Source organism: Archocentrus centrarchus, chromosome 4 (assembly GCF_007364275.1).
Source record: "Archocentrus centrarchus isolate MPI-CPG fArcCen1 chromosome 4, fArcCen1, whole genome shotgun sequence".
Lineage (NCBI taxonomy): Eukaryota > Metazoa > Chordata > Actinopteri > Cichliformes > Cichlidae > Archocentrus > Archocentrus centrarchus.
Window position 1 is genome coordinate 1,549,639 of NC_044349.1, and position 16,164 is coordinate 1,565,802.

At 42.4% G+C, this 16,164-nt stretch overlaps 1 protein-coding gene across 2 annotated transcripts in view; it reads left to right on the plus strand.

The window, feature by feature from the left end:
* tbl1xr1a (TBL1X/Y related 1a) overlaps positions 1-16,164 on the plus strand; it is a 56,355-nt gene that overhangs the window by 28,428 nt on the left and 11,763 nt on the right. For both annotated transcript variants that reach the window (XM_030726804.1, XM_030726805.1), the window contains exon 2: positions 280-345. The gene's annotated coding sequence lies outside the window, so the exon portion shown is untranslated. The remainder of the gene's footprint in view (positions 1-279; positions 346-16,164) is intronic.

Below are 16,164 nucleotides of genomic sequence, written 5' to 3' on the forward strand. Positions count from 1 at the left end.
AAATGTGCGGTTTCCACACTTACACAAGGTTGTGTGAAGTGATAAATAATTCAAATTTAAGATGTGTTCACTCCCATAAATAAACCCTCCACTTTGCTTTTGATGCCTTTTAGAAATGTGTCAGATCATGTCTTTATAGGCCATCTATAGACACTTAGCAGTAAATTCTGAAACTTATGCTGTAAGTAGAGGACACACCCTGTGATGCACGTTGTTTTCTGATTGCATGCCCTCCATTCAGAGAACAGTAACTGAGTTTTGAACTGCTTGTCATTGCAGGTTCTGGGCCCATGGTACAAGGTCCTGACTGAATACACTGGTGGTGCAGACAGACTTACTACTGTGGTGAGTGATCTGCAGCCAGGCTGGATTGTAAAATGTTTTCTCCCTTCCTGTTTACAGGTTTCAGATATCCTCAACTCTCACAGGACAAAAGAGAAGGCAGCTTTTATTTTGTAGCATGTCCTTTCACAATAATAGCTTTGGAATAGTCAAAACTTCCTTATTGATTTTGGTTCTTGTTGCTTGACTCTGTTACTGAAGTTTCTTGTTCACATGTAGGAAAATGAATGCCTTGTATTACTTGCATTTGCCCCCTGAGAAATGATAGATTTTAGTTTGCCATGAAGACTTTTTTTGTATCGCGTCATGTGGATGCAGGAGGAGGTAATTCTACAAGAGTGCCATGTTACAGGAAATGGATCACATATGGTTGGGTCTCGAGATCATAAATGCCTCTGATTTAATGCAGTTAGATAATAATCTTGTTTTAGTAAGATTATTAGAAAAAAGGTTTATGAAGTATTTTCAAAGCTTGCTCTGGTCTAAAGGAGCGGATGGATCAGTGATGTTGTTTGTGCACAGATTAGTTTTCTGTTTTCTTTAAGATAATTTATCATCATTTGATTGGGCAATAAAAGAAGAAGAAAGATTGTGATATGACACTCACACACACACACACACACATACACACACATCCTCAGGGGTGTAATAGCGAGGTCAAAGCTGGCAGGCTTTTTTTGCATTAATTGGCCCAACAAAACCTAAAACTCCAGCCAGAGATGATGAGTATTACACCGGTGGGTGTTAACTTTCTCAGATTAGATTAGATTAGATGAAAGTTTATTAATCCCTTTAGGAAGATTCTTTGTGAACTCGGGGTTCCTGCTTCAGGCTCTATGTTTTTTCATTTTAAACCTTTAGTTGAGAGCAGACAGGAAAGCCAGGAGAAAGTGGGGAATGACACTCAGGAAAAGGTCTGGAGTGAACTCGAACCCCGACCTCTGCAGTAGCCTTCAGCATACGGGTCGCCCGCTCAGCCAGGTGAGCTGTAAGGGCGCCGTGTATCATTTGATCCCCCTGCTTGAAACGGGTGAATTACGCGGCGCCTCCTTCAGTCGGAGACATCAGAGGAGCTGTTCAGAGAGGCAACAAAGGCAGGAGAGCAGCACACCAGAAAAGTGTCTTCTTATGAATTGATAAGTGAATATATTTATTTTAGCTCTCATTTGTCCTTCCATTGTGTTTATTTCTCTGAGAGCTGCATATTAGAGCTCTGAAACTTTAAATGTTTCATTAAAAATCGGTACTTTCAGATGTGACGCTGCTCCACGGCCCAACGAAGGAGGCGTTTTTCCAAAGTGAAAGTGAAATTAATTTTAGGGATTAATAATATATTTTCAGTGATAAATAGTATACAAATAGCCAACAGTCACATGTCTGTGACTGCACGGCACAGTTTGCACTGCTGTAAATTTACTGCACGGCTTCCTTTGGTGATATTAGTAAGATACGACTCACCAGGTCGCATATATCAAACATTTTTGTTACTCTTGCAGCACGTCGCAGAGAAAATAGGATCTGAAACGCTCGCCAACATCAGACTAGGTTATTGTGGTGACCTAACCAGGAAAAGCCACCTTTGTGACGCTGAAAACTCAACATACCTCAATAACTTATTAATCCTGCTTTGTAGCACTGCAGACATTGTGTAATTGTAGCATACCGCTTTAACGTTTAGTCTCTGGCTAGCTGCTAGCAGCTGTTAATCTTGAGTATCTGTAGTGGGTGTAACAGTATGCAGTACAGTTCAGTATGTACCTTAGTTTTGGAGTTGAAATGCATAGATAAATAAATTCGTCATTGAAGAAATGAAAAACGCGTTTAGTGCAAAGTTGCTGAGCTGTTCACTCGGGTTTAAACTAAGTTAAACACGGCAGGACGAGTGCAGCATGCTCATTATTAACAGCTTCAGCTTCAGTGACTGTACTGAGGCCAGGTCCAGTGTGATTCACTTGGACTGAAGCTTTAAAAAGTCCCCAGGCTTCCTGGCAGTTTGTCTCACAGCGTCATTGTTCCCCCCACTGTTTTCCTGTTGTAGTGAGTTTATTTTTGCTTTTCAACCACTTATGAAAATCAGAAAGTGTGAAAGCGTCTGTGTTTGATTTCCACTGGAGGAGCACGCCCCTCTTCCTGTTTTGTACCGTTAAATAATCCAGCAGGTTTCCTGTGCACTCAGCCCAGCAGCGCACACCCTTGCTGGATAGGACCCGCAGAAGTCTTGGTGGTTATATTTGTTTGGGGTCGGATGCTGAAGGATTTTGTGCTAACTTGCTGATATTGTTCGTTTGGTTGAATCTGCTGCTACAAACTGCTCTCACCCACTTTAACAGTCTGCCGCGTTAATGTCAGGTCAGCCTCGTTGGAAGGCTTTGTTTTCTCCGCCGTGGAGCCCTCAGCGCTGCTTATTTGTTTTATTCATGATGCCACAACTCAGCACTGTAGCTCTTAGTCACCCAGTGAGTGTGTTATTTACATAAAGAGCCTGTAAGCACTTGTACGAGAAACCAAGAACCAAGCTGTCCTGTAAATGGTGTTTTCTGCTGTGATATAATGCAGACAGATAAACTGTTGGAGGACGATGGTGATGTCAGGGGAGCATGGTGGAGGATTGTTTAGTTGGTTTTTGTGCTCGAGATGTAACTCAGTGGCGACAAACTACACAGCCAATATGTTTGTGCCCCGCAGAAGCTTTTTACCACCAACTTCAGGCGCGCTCTGAATGCCTGTATTATTTCCAACATTTAAAATGCTTTTTTTTTATCACCCCAGGAGCAAGAGAAGACAAAATCCTGTCAGGATGTCATTTCTCCTCTGAATTTTGACATGTCTTTAGAAAACGTGGCTCCTGAGTTTAGCTTGTGTATTTTTATTAATCCACTTGTGCAGAACTGTGTGTTGCGCTCACAGGGCTGTTGTATGTAAGAGGAGAAGAAAGAAGCCTTTGTTCTAAAATGATTCAGCCCACTGTATCGATTGTGTGTGTGTCACTTTGCCTAGAAACCAGCTACTCCTTTTCCAGAATGTGCCCCCATTTCTGAAATCACACCACAAATATTTCAGACGCTTGTTCATTAGTGTGTCCTAAAGGGAGTGAAAAATTCCACACCTCCCGCAAAGGACGCGTCCCTGGGTAACCCTGAAGCTCAAACCCTTGTTTAGCGAGAGAATGAAGAGATATTTAAAGTGATAGTTAAATACAGATCAGGCCCGGCGGATGGACGGTGAGATCAGGGTTGCCAGTGCTTTTCTGTAGACATCTCTGCCAGAGACGTTTGTAAGAGCTGCGCAATCGAATACAGCTTTGGCTGCTCAGAAGAAAATCATCACAGTGTTCACTGATGGTTGAATTTTATCATTTATATTTGAAGTTCAGCTAAATTTGAATGAATACAACTCGCTAACATCTCTGGGTAGTGCTTCACCACATGTAGTCTTTAGTTGGGTTGGTTTTGTGATATCAGAGATACCTTTCAGCTGCTTCCCCATCAGTTTTTGATGGTAGTCCTCATGCTCCAGAGATCTGCTGCAAGCTGGAGGTTATTGGGCCGCTGTGGTGAACTTAAAGAGGCCGCACAGCAGGAGGACGTCTGCCAACAGTGGTGTTGAAATGTGTCCCTAAGATGAGATTCGTTGGAGAGGCGGCTGATCATAAATAAAGTCAATAAAATCAAATATTTTCTTTCTGTCACAATCTGCTTGGCAAATACTAATAAATAAGGCTGGGTTCAAGTTTCTTAGAGCTGGTTCTTTGGACATATGGTCCAGTTAAATGCTTTTATGGTCGTTCTGAATTCGGCACATTGGAAGGCAGATTGAAAAGCAGCCATCACAGAGAGGGAGGACACTCCCTAAAAATGCAGATAATGGGGCAACGTCTCTGGGGAGACATCGATAGATCTGAATGTAGCTGCACTCACGAACTATGCCCTAAATAGTTGAATAACAAATGAAGAAGAAAGAGAGAAACGTCCCCGTCTCCTCTTTTACGTCCACACGGTCGGCCCATAATTGCACGACGCTGGAATGAATGTTGGGTTGTCTGTTTCAGGAATGTTCGAGAGCTGTGTGGACAGGCCATAATTTCACGTAACGAGCCGCTGCCAACTAAACCCTGGTTTCTGCAGTAGCTGCTTCAAACATTTCTTTGGCATTCTGCTTCTGAGGTTTCTTGTTACTTACTGTGAAAATGTGCACTAAATCAGAAATCTGTGCAAACTGCAAATGATAAAGATTGGTGAATAACGAAGCACTCCCATGCTCATTCCATCACCTGTGAAAATAAGTACTCTACGTATCTTTTTATGCTTGCTAGCTGGACAAATTGATAAAAATAGACCATGTTTTACATTAGTGCCATCGTGTTCCTGTTGACAGTGCTGACCTCCGCGGGAACAGGGAGACTCCAAGAGGAATCGAGTTATTATTACCAGTGTCTCCCTAACCTTCTTATTTTTTCCTCTTTCCAAAGAGCAGCGATTTGCAGAGTTGTGGGATTCGGAGGCACTGTGTGAAGTTAATTCATGTTAGCTCTCAGCCTTTGAGAGCTTTGTTCACCTTCTATAATCATCAAATGAGACATGATCCTGAAGCCCAAGTGCCAGAGTGGAGAAAACACACAGCACAGTCAAAAGCAGAGGTGCCTCTGATAGGTGTATTTTCCAGCTAGCTAGGTGGTTCACCTGCTACACTGTTTCCCAGCTTCATGGCATCGATCGTCTGGGACCAAATATCACATCTGGATTTGGGCTGGGAGGTATGATCACAACATTTATCAGCCTACCAGCTTCAGTCCAACAACTAGCGGCTGATCATTTTTAAAATGATTTATTTGCTGGTCTGCGTGCAGCTCAGCCACATCTGATCAACTTCTCAGTGACAATATATCTGCTTATCACACTGATGCACATCTCAGCATCTGTGTACAACCCTCAGATGGAGCTTCACACAACAAAAGGAGGTCACAAGTTACAATTTAAGGACTTTCCTAGATGTTTTGATGAAGGCAAGCTGCTAAATTAGGAAAATGAAGTGAAAAAAAAAAAAAACACGGGGGTTAAAAAAAAGCAGCCAGTACATGCAGCCAGTCACAGATGGCCAATATGTTCACCCAACTGCCCGGCCATAGTGTACGTGTTGGTGTGACGAGGCCTGTGAGCTGGTATTATTGGCCTACCTCTGTTTTCTATTATTAAATCAGTGGATAAATAATCATTACATGCAAGTCTTTCAAAGTGAGCGTCTCTGATATCAGTCATGAAGCCAGTTTTATCAGTTCAGTTCAGCCCTGATAGACAGGAATAGGATCCAGGTTATGGAGTTTGTACAAAGAGAGATTCTAAAAGCAGTGCTTAGAATAATCCATATGTATTAATTATTGTGTGAAGGGGATTTTTTTTTTTAACATCATGTTCTAACCCAAGATTTCACACCTGACCCATGGTCACCTGTTAAAACCCTATAACGGGGACACAGCGTACTTCAACATTGCTGCCATTCGCGGACTTTTGGCAACAATTACCGTAATAACCCTGATGTTGGGTGTGAAGTGCAATTTCTCAGGACAAACGGTCCCGTAATTACGGTAATTCAAAGTTCCTCTGATCAGCCGCCTCAGCGGTCATACGCTCGGTGTGAACCAGCTGTTCATGGCTAGTAGGGGGCAGGTCACGGGTGGTGATCGCCCGGTGTTAGAGGGTTAACCCCACCTGTCAGTAAATTGGCTTATCCTGTTTGTTTGGCTTTTAGCTCTGATCTCACAGTGTTACTGGAAATAGATGCTTGCCTAGTTCTTCAGTAAGGGTATGTGGATTAATGGCTTACTATAGTAAATCCATTCAAAACAACAGAAAACAAAAGGTTTAATCTGTGATGTCACGTGTCATTGTGACATCACAGATTAGACTGCTGCAGTAAAACCTGTAGAAACAGGATGGGATCAACTCTGTAGTGTGCTGGATTTGCTAAAAGCCAATAAAAAAATGAGAAGTTTCGTAATGTTCTTGGTCATCTTTGGTGATTGTTTATGAGGATGTCAATTAACATCTTAATGGCATCTTAGTACAGTAATGCCTGCTTGTACCTGCAGTTTCTTTAGTCATTAAAGCCCAGATCTCATGACACTCCTAATCTGCACCAATGTAAAAGCCAGTGTTGGATAATATTAGTGCATGTTGACTGATACCAGCTGCAGAATTGCACTTTTGTGCCGTATCAGCTTTATGTTGGCCGATGTTCATGTTGGATTATAGAGCCGAGCAAATTAAAAATAGTTATTTATAATGAAGTGATCTTTGCTCACATACTGAACAGAAGGGAATAAATGACCCAGCCGACCATTAGTATACACATCAGTGTGATCCTGTAAGGTAAATATCTGACAGCATTAATTAGTGTTTGTCCAGTCGCGCGTCCAGCAAAGCAGATAAGTGCATCAGACCTGACCTTCTAAAGAGGTTCTCAAAATGTGATTTGCATTCTGAATTGGGCGAGGTTCCTCTAATCTTAGTCATCACAGCAGCTCGCTGTGAGATAACCACCGCCGATTCAGTGGCCCTCGCTGACCTCCTGCATTCAGATGGACACGAGCTGCCCAGAGCAGGTTTAACTGCCCATCAAGTGGGGCTAGCTGGCAGAGCCTACATGCTACCATCTGTCAGCGACAGACAGCTAGCCTCTCTGACCTCACACTGGCCATGTGAGGCTGAGCTAGGCTTGCCAATGCAATCTGTCACTCTCAGAGAACAGTAACCCAGGAGAGGGGGAGGGGAGAGCCACTAGCAGATAACGATTCATTTCTGTTGTCGTTGCATCATACACAACTGCCTCGGGATGCACCGATACTGACGCTGTATTATTATTTAGTACCGGCCCGATAACAGTGTTAATTAATAAGCTGTATTCCTCACTGTGGCTCAACGAGCAGCTTAAAGAAGTGCTTTAGTAACAAAGAACTGGAAGTAGTTTTTATAAATCTTTAGGGTTGAGGTTAGGAAACTGAAATTTCCAGATAAACTGTTGAAGCCGCCAACGTGAGACTGACAAATAAGTAAGAGAAATTATGAGCGACCCTTTTGTTACTGAAGCAGATTCTGTGTCATTAAAAAAGCATTTCTGCTCACTCTGGTGTTGGTCTGTTTGTGTTTCCCCATCCATGTCGTCAGAGACCACTACGCTGGTGCAGGGGGGAAGCTGAAGCAAAGCCAGGAAACCAAAGACTGTTGGGGACATGGCTCGAGCTGCACCGGGCTCTTTGTGCTCCTCCAGTATTTGGTTAAATACTTTCATAAAGCTGGTCTTGTATTTTGTGCAGCTGCTTCCACACGAGGGGCCTTTTCTGGTGACTGAATCATCTGATGCTCCAGCTGTGGTTTAAACACAGGATCAAGTAGGGCATGTTACAAATATACAAAGATCACAGCTTTACGCGGATGGTTACACATTTAACCTTATCTTAAATTCACTCAGTGCACCACATTCACATTCTCAGTGTACTACGTTTATTTTTGGCTGGGGAGAGATCTTACAGATTTACCTGTAAACCTTGGGCTAAGCGACACTGTGAGTGAGAGCGGTGGTTTATCTTCTGAGGTGCTGATCTGTCTGTTGACAGCCTGCAGGAGGGTCCTTTTCATTGTTTTAATCCCAGAGCTGTCCTCGTAGGACACGTTTGAGAGTGTGACAGTTGGAATTACGTCAGATGTGGAGGTGGTGGATGAGCTAACTTTGCTGCTGAGCTCTTCAAATGGTGCCAAAATGAATATAGGATGCTCTAACAAGGCCCAGTGCTGTGGGTAGGGTTATCTAAGCACAAAAAACCTCCACATTTCTGATTGGTATATCGTTATATTTCACAATAATGCAAAAATAAAACAATACTTTTTAACATGAAATTCTTCACAAAAAAATGAAGAGCAAATGTCATCAGCTGTACCACAAAAACAAAAATCCAAACAGAACAAAATTCTGGAGTTAAAAATGTACTGAGAGGTACTAAATATGTAAGTACTGAAGGAGGGATTAATGGCTCATTTCATGTGAGTAGTCGTGCAAGACCAGTGTCCACATGGTGCGATACAAGATGCTAACCCTAAACCCCCTAATCCTGACTCCTAAACACCTAACCCAACCCCCCACTCCCTGATCCAACCCTAATCCTATGAGAAATCCAACCCTAATTTACCCTTTGTACCCTTTGGCTGTATTTATCTGAGGTGGGGAGTAAACTACATGGAGGATTTCAGGCTGCTAATGCTATGATAATATATGCTAATGATATGCAGCCTCTTTCTCACGCCTGATTGGCTTAGTCTAATCGTGGGATCATATTGTGCTGTGTGATTGGCTATACCTACTTGACTATTGTTGACTGAAATGTAGAAAGCAGGGATTTCCCATATCTAGCATCGTTGAACAGCTGGCAGTAGCTGATGGGATGCAGGTAAACAGCCAGTCTGTTTATAGCCTGTGATGCCAGCCTCTGATTGGCTGAGCACTGTCTAACACGTTGGTCAGAGATGACTCATGGCCGTAAATAGAACAGACTCTGAGTCATCCCTGAGCAATATTAAAGCCAAACCTACTGCTCAGCAGTATTGCTCAAATGTAAACAACATGGTTGCTTTATGATTATAGTGATGTATTGAGATATGGGTGCATTATGTAGTAATATTCATGTACACACGAGTACTATATGAAGTGAATACTTTATAAGCATACTTGTTTTGATTTAATGAGTATTGTTAATACTGAAAACATATTTTTGCTGGATTATGTATCATATCTTTACTAACTCGGGGGTAACTGAAAGTATCTGCATAAAATTTTAGGGTAAAGGCCGTTTCACACCGGGAAAACGTAAAAACGACACGAAATTCCATATCTTAAAAACGACATGAAATTCCATATCTTTTGGATGCGAACTTGTCGTGTAACCTACATACACACCAGACGCGTTGCGTTTTTTGCGAATAAATCGTCCTCCTAAAACGCACTGTGAAAGAAATGAAGTCGACATCAAACGATGATGTAATGAGGTTGTGATGTTTCTAAACAAGAGAAGGAAGAAAGAGATTCTGGGTTCCACAGATTCGTCCTGTGAAATGACACAGTCGGTGTGAACAGGCGAGTCCAAAAAATATTTTAACGCACAAAACATTTGCACAGAATTTACACGTCCGGTGTGTAAAGACCTTAAGGCCTCCAAATTAGGTTAAAGTAGTCTGCTGTAGGGTCTTCTATTATGAAATGTGGCTGTAATGTTATCCTGATTTCTAAATGTATTTTATATTTAATTAATTGCAGGAGCCTATCTGCATCGGGGGATGGGTCTTTTTTTTTAAAAACCTTAGCTTGTAGCATGCTGCTAATGAAGAGCCGTAGTGGCCAAGAACAGCCGAACAGTCTCCAGTTTGTTCAGGAAAGAGAAGAAGCTCCACACTGCAGGATTTTCCAAAGATAAAGCAGAGCCTCGTCCAGGAGACGCTTTGATGTCGATGTGTCGTCACTTAACAAGCGGATTATTTTTTTAACCGGCCAATTAGAACAGAGCGGGCACATCAGGACGCTGGCCTCAAAGCAGTGGGAGCTAATGGCTTGTTTTGCGCTGAGCCTCATGATGTGTTTTTTTGTTTTTAAGTTTTTGAGCTATAAATATTCCAGAGATATGTTCGTGTAGCCCCAGAACAAAAATACAGACATGTAAATGTGTTTGAGCCTCTAAACATCAACAAACACGCCGCCTTCTTGATGCTGCTCTTACATTTTTGGTGGCACCGTTTCCTGCGTGTAGACTGAATAAACCTTCTCTTGCCTTTGCTTTCAGTGTGTCCTGTGGCCACAGAATAAGTGAGAATCTGATTTTCATGTGTGACTGTCTGGTTTCAGGAGCATTGCACACGTTACACAGCGAGAGACGATTTAAAATATGGTTTGCTTTAAATCATCCCATCCCCCTCCGCCTGAATTTCTTTCTGCTGCTCTGAAAATAGACCCAAACCGTTCGGTCTCAGAGAGAGAGAGAGCCTTTAAATAGGAATGAGCCCCATTTTATCTGCACTGGTGCAGAATCAGAGCAGCAGACATCACAGCTTGGGTCTCCTTTATGCACTGATGCAGAAATACCTTTAAAGAACATGAAACCTAAATGGTGGATATTATTGTCACAGAGTGGGAGAGACAAGAAGACACACAATACTGTGAGACACGCGGGGGTGCGCTGGCAGTTTGTTTGAAGTTCGGTTTCATTGCACACACACCTGCCATTTTAAAAAGGAGCTTCTGGCACAAACTGTAACAAAATAAAGTGTTCAGACTGTTCCAGTAAAGCCAGCAGCTCCTTTTGTTCACTCACAGTGGCCGCTCACATCCGACCACCAATACTCAGAAAATACAGAGAGTGCTGTGCTGTAATAATACCACTAATGTCACTCTTCAGTTCACAGAATAATGTAACGAAAAATTATGACTTCTTTTTTTATTTACAGGGTTGGGAACCATTGAGGTTAAAATTGATTTGGTTGATCATTGTTTGACATACATCTGCAGATACTTGTCTACTCATGAAGAGCTAATAGTCACTGTTAGAGCTGCTTTTCAGTCACCGGGCTGGAAAATAAATCATTTTAAAATTTGTATAATGAATTTAAGTAAAACCTGCTGTGCTTGTGGGATAAGTGTATTCATCTTGAACCATTGGGTTTGGTATAATAATGGTATAATAATAATTACTGCTAGAAGTCTGTTTATGGATATGTACATATTGAAACAAATATTCTGGAAGGTGCAACAAGAAGAAAAAGAAATCAACACCCCAAAAAATAACCGATCAACTCTGCAGAGAACCACGAAGAAGAAATTCAAGTCAGTGTGAGGTTTTAACACTGTGCATGTTGGTGAAATTACAACAATTAAACTTACTGTAGTTGATGGACAAGAACTGGTGTGCTACCAAAACATTTCCTGCGTATTTTGTTAATTTTGTTGTGTGAAAACTTGTGAACTAATCAGCTTGTACATCAATCACTGAATTACACCACAGAGTGGTGCCTCCTTCCTTTGTGCTGTGGTGCATGAAAAGGTGAACTGATGAAGATCAGTTACTAGTAGTCCATACTTGGTAAGATGGCCACATACAGCTTTTTATTTAACCCTTTAATACCAAACCTGTCTACTTCAAATGTCCCGCTCTTCCCGCAACAGTTACCGTAATAACCCTATGGTGGGTGTGAAGCACAATTTCTCAGCTTTGAGAAACCGGTCACGTAATTACAGTAATTCAAAATAGGTTTGATCTGACACCTCAGCGGTGATACGCTCGGTGTTAACCAGCTGTTCACGGCTAGTAGGGGCAGGTAACAGGTGAACCGGCAGAGATCGCCAGGTGTTAGAGGTACGGCTGGGCAATATGGACCAAATGTAATATCTCGATATTTTTTTTGCTGAATGGCAATATACGATATATATCTCGATGTTTTTTTCTTTCTAAAAGGGTGTAAACAAAAAGGCACTTCTGAGTCAAAGCTACATGTCCCAAATGTCACACAGACATTTTTATTAACATTCAGCTGTAGATGTACATGAGAAATTACTCAAAAATCAACTATTGGCATATTTAAATAATAATGCTCCTCCAATAAATTAATGCTTTTTTCCTCTATAAAAAAGATTCACAGCTGTGCTATTAAAATGTAAACAGAAAAGATACAGAGCAAAGATAGCAAAAGGCTGACTGATTCTTTACAAAGCCAGTCTGGTGAAGTCTGCTTCACTGGAAAGTCCTTCCTCCTGACGAAAGTCATCAAGGTCACCGGAAAAAGTTGCTAAATTTGTCTTTTTTTTGTGGGGGGGGGGTCTGAAAAGCGGCTAAATCTAGTGACAAATTCACTAAGTTGGCGACACCGCCATGCTGTCACTTCCTGCATGATTTACAGGTGAAGTGGAGAGAGGCGGGGCAGCGTGAAGCTGTGCAGAGACAAACTGGGAGAACAGAAAGGCGAACTGGTGGATCTACAAGTATGATTGTAACATGAACTAGACTATATCAATATAAACGATATTGTCTCATCTTATATCGCGTATGAAATTATATCGATGTTTCTTAAAAATTGATATATCACCCAGCCCTAGTTAGAGGGTTACAAGAGGGACATAGTTTAATGCCAAATCTGCATTCTATTTAATAGTCAGCAGGGGGCGCCTCCTCCAGTTGCAAAAACCAAAAATGAAAAACTCCCAGGTGGGAAGTCTGTGGGACAGTGGCCCTCAGCTCTGCTGCTCTCACCTCTGTAAACACCTTCTGGAGGACTTTATGGGCTACGTTGCTAATTTCAGGTCAAACTGAATAAAACATGAAGTTAATTTTGTAATTTATGGTTGTTTTAGAGTCAGAATTGATCACCTACAGATTGAGCCAGTGAGCGTCCTCGGTTTTCACGTGTCACACTCGGTTTCAAAGCATCGGTGAAAATGTTCCAGCGCTAAATTAGCAAAATAAGGAAAAGAAAACACTGAACCCTCTTACAATAAAGTCTTCTTTTCATAAAGTGGGAGAATCTGAAGTAAAACATGATTAAAAGGCAGCTGAAGTGCATTCCTGCTTATTGATCGGAGCTTTGTGACTGATGGATGTCAGTTGATGATCCGAGGCAAATCTAATTTATTAACAATATTGATTTCATGTTGTGAAGGTCAGCCCCCCCCATCCCCACCTGCCTCATTGGTGTTGTGACTTCAGCGGTGCTTCCTCAGTAATGTCGTCATGGTCAGGACGCAGGTCACATGCTGCACTAGTCCTGTCCTGATTTATTCAATTCTCTTGGTAATTGATTATCTGTGTGTGTGTGTGTGTGTGTGTGTGTGTGTGTGTGTGTGTGTCTGTCCCACCCTCCCCCCCTCTTCCTGAGCAGTAACTTGATTTCACATTTACTGTACAGGCCAGTTTGCCACTGGCAGCATGGAGAGAGGGAAGAAATGTAGAGCCAGAGATCCCCGCCCCCCCCCTACTCTCCCACACTGTCAACACAGAGGCTGCAGCTCGCAGCCCCACAGCACCACTGCAGTGGGCTGGTGGTGGAGGGAACTACAGCCTGCTGTTTACAAACTGCTGTCAGGAGGGATTTGAGCACAAAGCCTGAATAATCACTGAGTGGACGGTCTACAGGTTCTCAGTTCAAAGAAACACAACAGCAGGCCGCTTGATTTACGTTCTGCTTTTATGCGTATTGATCTTCAGTCTTAATGTACTAATTATTATCTTTAATGCCATATAATGTAGGTTCAGCCCCTCGGTTCTACCAGGAGGTGGTTGATCTGAGCATTTTCCTGTTTTTCAGGAATGATTAATCCAATCATATCACTGTGTTACTGTAATTAAATGACATGCCAGTGTTGGGCAGTTGTAGAATAAAACAATGATGCTTTAGCCTCACTCTGGAGCTTCCTCTGCATATGCCAAATATATCTATAAATAAAAAGATGCAGCCATCTCCAGAGGCTCTGCACATGGTGAGCCTGGGGCTGAAAAACAGAGGAGGTGGAAACAGAACTTTTTAGTAGCTGGGTCACCACACAAATGTGACTTGAGCCTAATTAAACTGCTGCTACTGAAGCGGTTGGCCTCCAAGTTGCATTTCAGTGTGGGAGCAGTTGCTTTAAATTAGCATCAGGTGATTTATGTCTATAATATGCTACAGACTCGCTGCACTACTACGTATCGATCCTTCTATGTTTGAGCTGCTGCACTGGTGTCCTTAATAGGTGCAGAGGCTGAGAGAGACGGAGAGGCTACATAAATAGACACGGAGAGCGAGTGGCTGTCAGGTACAATGAGGGCTTGCCTCCTTGTTTTGTCACTTTATAATTTTCCAGCTTGTTAACAATTTTCTGGACAAATGAATACTTTTCCCTGACGTACCTCAGATGTGGCAAGCTAATTTAATTTCTTAGATTTAATTCATCTAAAGCGTGAAACGAGCCTGTGAAGTGTGTTTGGAACAGAATTTCTGCAGGTGGTCATGAATTTATTAAGATGTTTAAGGATGGTTTTTCCTTCTTCTTGTTCCGGCTGTAGTTTGTTACATTTAAATGTTTTTCCCAGTGTTTTGTCCATGTCTTTCTGATACATAATTAAAAAGAAGAACTTACGAGTGTAGTGGTGTAACTAGAAATGCTATGATCAGTAGTTGAAACAATAAGATTTCTTTTTAATTATCTCGTGTTCAGCAGTTTATTTCTGACTTGTGGTATTTTTCAGCGGCCGACTGTCACACGTGTCAACACTAACCACAGAGTGCAGGGGTGGGGCTTGTTTGAAAAGTTAGTTTGCAGCGCAACACTGTAGTAAACTGGAAGTGAAAGCAGTCTGACAGCTGCGTATGATTTAATTATAATAAGAGGCCTAATTTAGCACAGTGTGTGTGTGGGAACACTGTTTCATGGGGCTGCGGCCCCGACACAGTGCTGCTACTTCTGTAATTATGCAGAAAAGCTTAACTCTGAGGTGGTTCCCATTATTTTGTCTGTCTGCAGTTTATCTGTTTGCTGACAGCTGTCTGTGTGGAAAACACAGTCCTGTCTCACAGAGACAGAGGGTCCAGGCACAGATGAGTATCACTGAGCCAACACGCCAGAGAACAACACCACCTCTTCTTCGTCTGCTGTCTCCTGGGTTATGAACACGTTCTCAGACGGCTCAGCCACGGCGGCCCTGTTCTCCAGCCGAGCTGACGTCATTATCGTGGCTCGACTACGCCGGATCCTCGAGTAGCGTTTTCTGGAGCTGCAGCAGTAATCGGCAGTGAAGCGGCCAATCCCAGGAAGGCTGCTTTTAATTCAGCAAATCAGTGAGCTGGAGTGGCCGCTGTTGCACATCATTGTGATATGATGAAGAACAAAGATGTAAAATCAGTTGAGTCGTTTTTATAGTCAAGATTTGTTGCAGTGGTTCGTCGCCTCACAGCAAACAAAGTTCTGGGTTTGAATCTGCCGGCCAGCAGCGGCCCCTCCGTGTGGTGTTCCCAGGCCTCCCGCTCTGTGACAGCTGGGAATAAGAATTGGCCGAGAAGTTAAGAAAATGGTGTTTGGATAGAAGAAAACAAAGAGTTTGGGCATCAGCTGTCAGCCAGATTATTTTAAACTCTGATGTCGGTGAGAGAGTAGAACCTTTTTCTATTGTAGGTCTTTATCAAAATGCCAGAATCAAAAATAGAACATCTACTCGAAGTATCTGAATATTACTGCAGTACTGACATGTCACAGTACCATTTGTGGTGTGTAACTGTGTCCCGTTTGCTGTGAGCAGGTTGTCGTTAAAAATTAATCTAAACTTCTTTTAATTACCTCTGGAAAGTGTAACGTGATATGTGCTGTTTTTAAGTTGATCAGAGCAGCAGGAAGTCCTGCCTACGTTTGGAATCGGCCGTCTGCGCTCGTTAACCCCAGAGCTGGTAAACTTGTGGTTCCCGGTCATATTAGTTCACACACAAAGGCAACGTCACATCATGTGACGTGCTCGGGTGCTCACACTAACGAGGTCATCCCAGACGAGGTGTCTCTGTCCTGCTCATTTCTTCTGTTTGTTCTGCTGCACATTAATTAAGACGAGCACTTAGATCCATGATGTCAGCGTGCCACATTTAGCCATGTAGGCTGGTCTTCATCTGCAGTCCTTGGCAGGTTAATGGCATTTATAAACAAGAAAACCAAAGACGGATGTAAGCACAGATAAAAGCCAGAAGCACATAAATGATACAACGGTGACATAATCAGATAAAATATTTAACAGTAAAAGCCACTTAGAGCACTGATGAGCGCAGACAAAAGCACGAC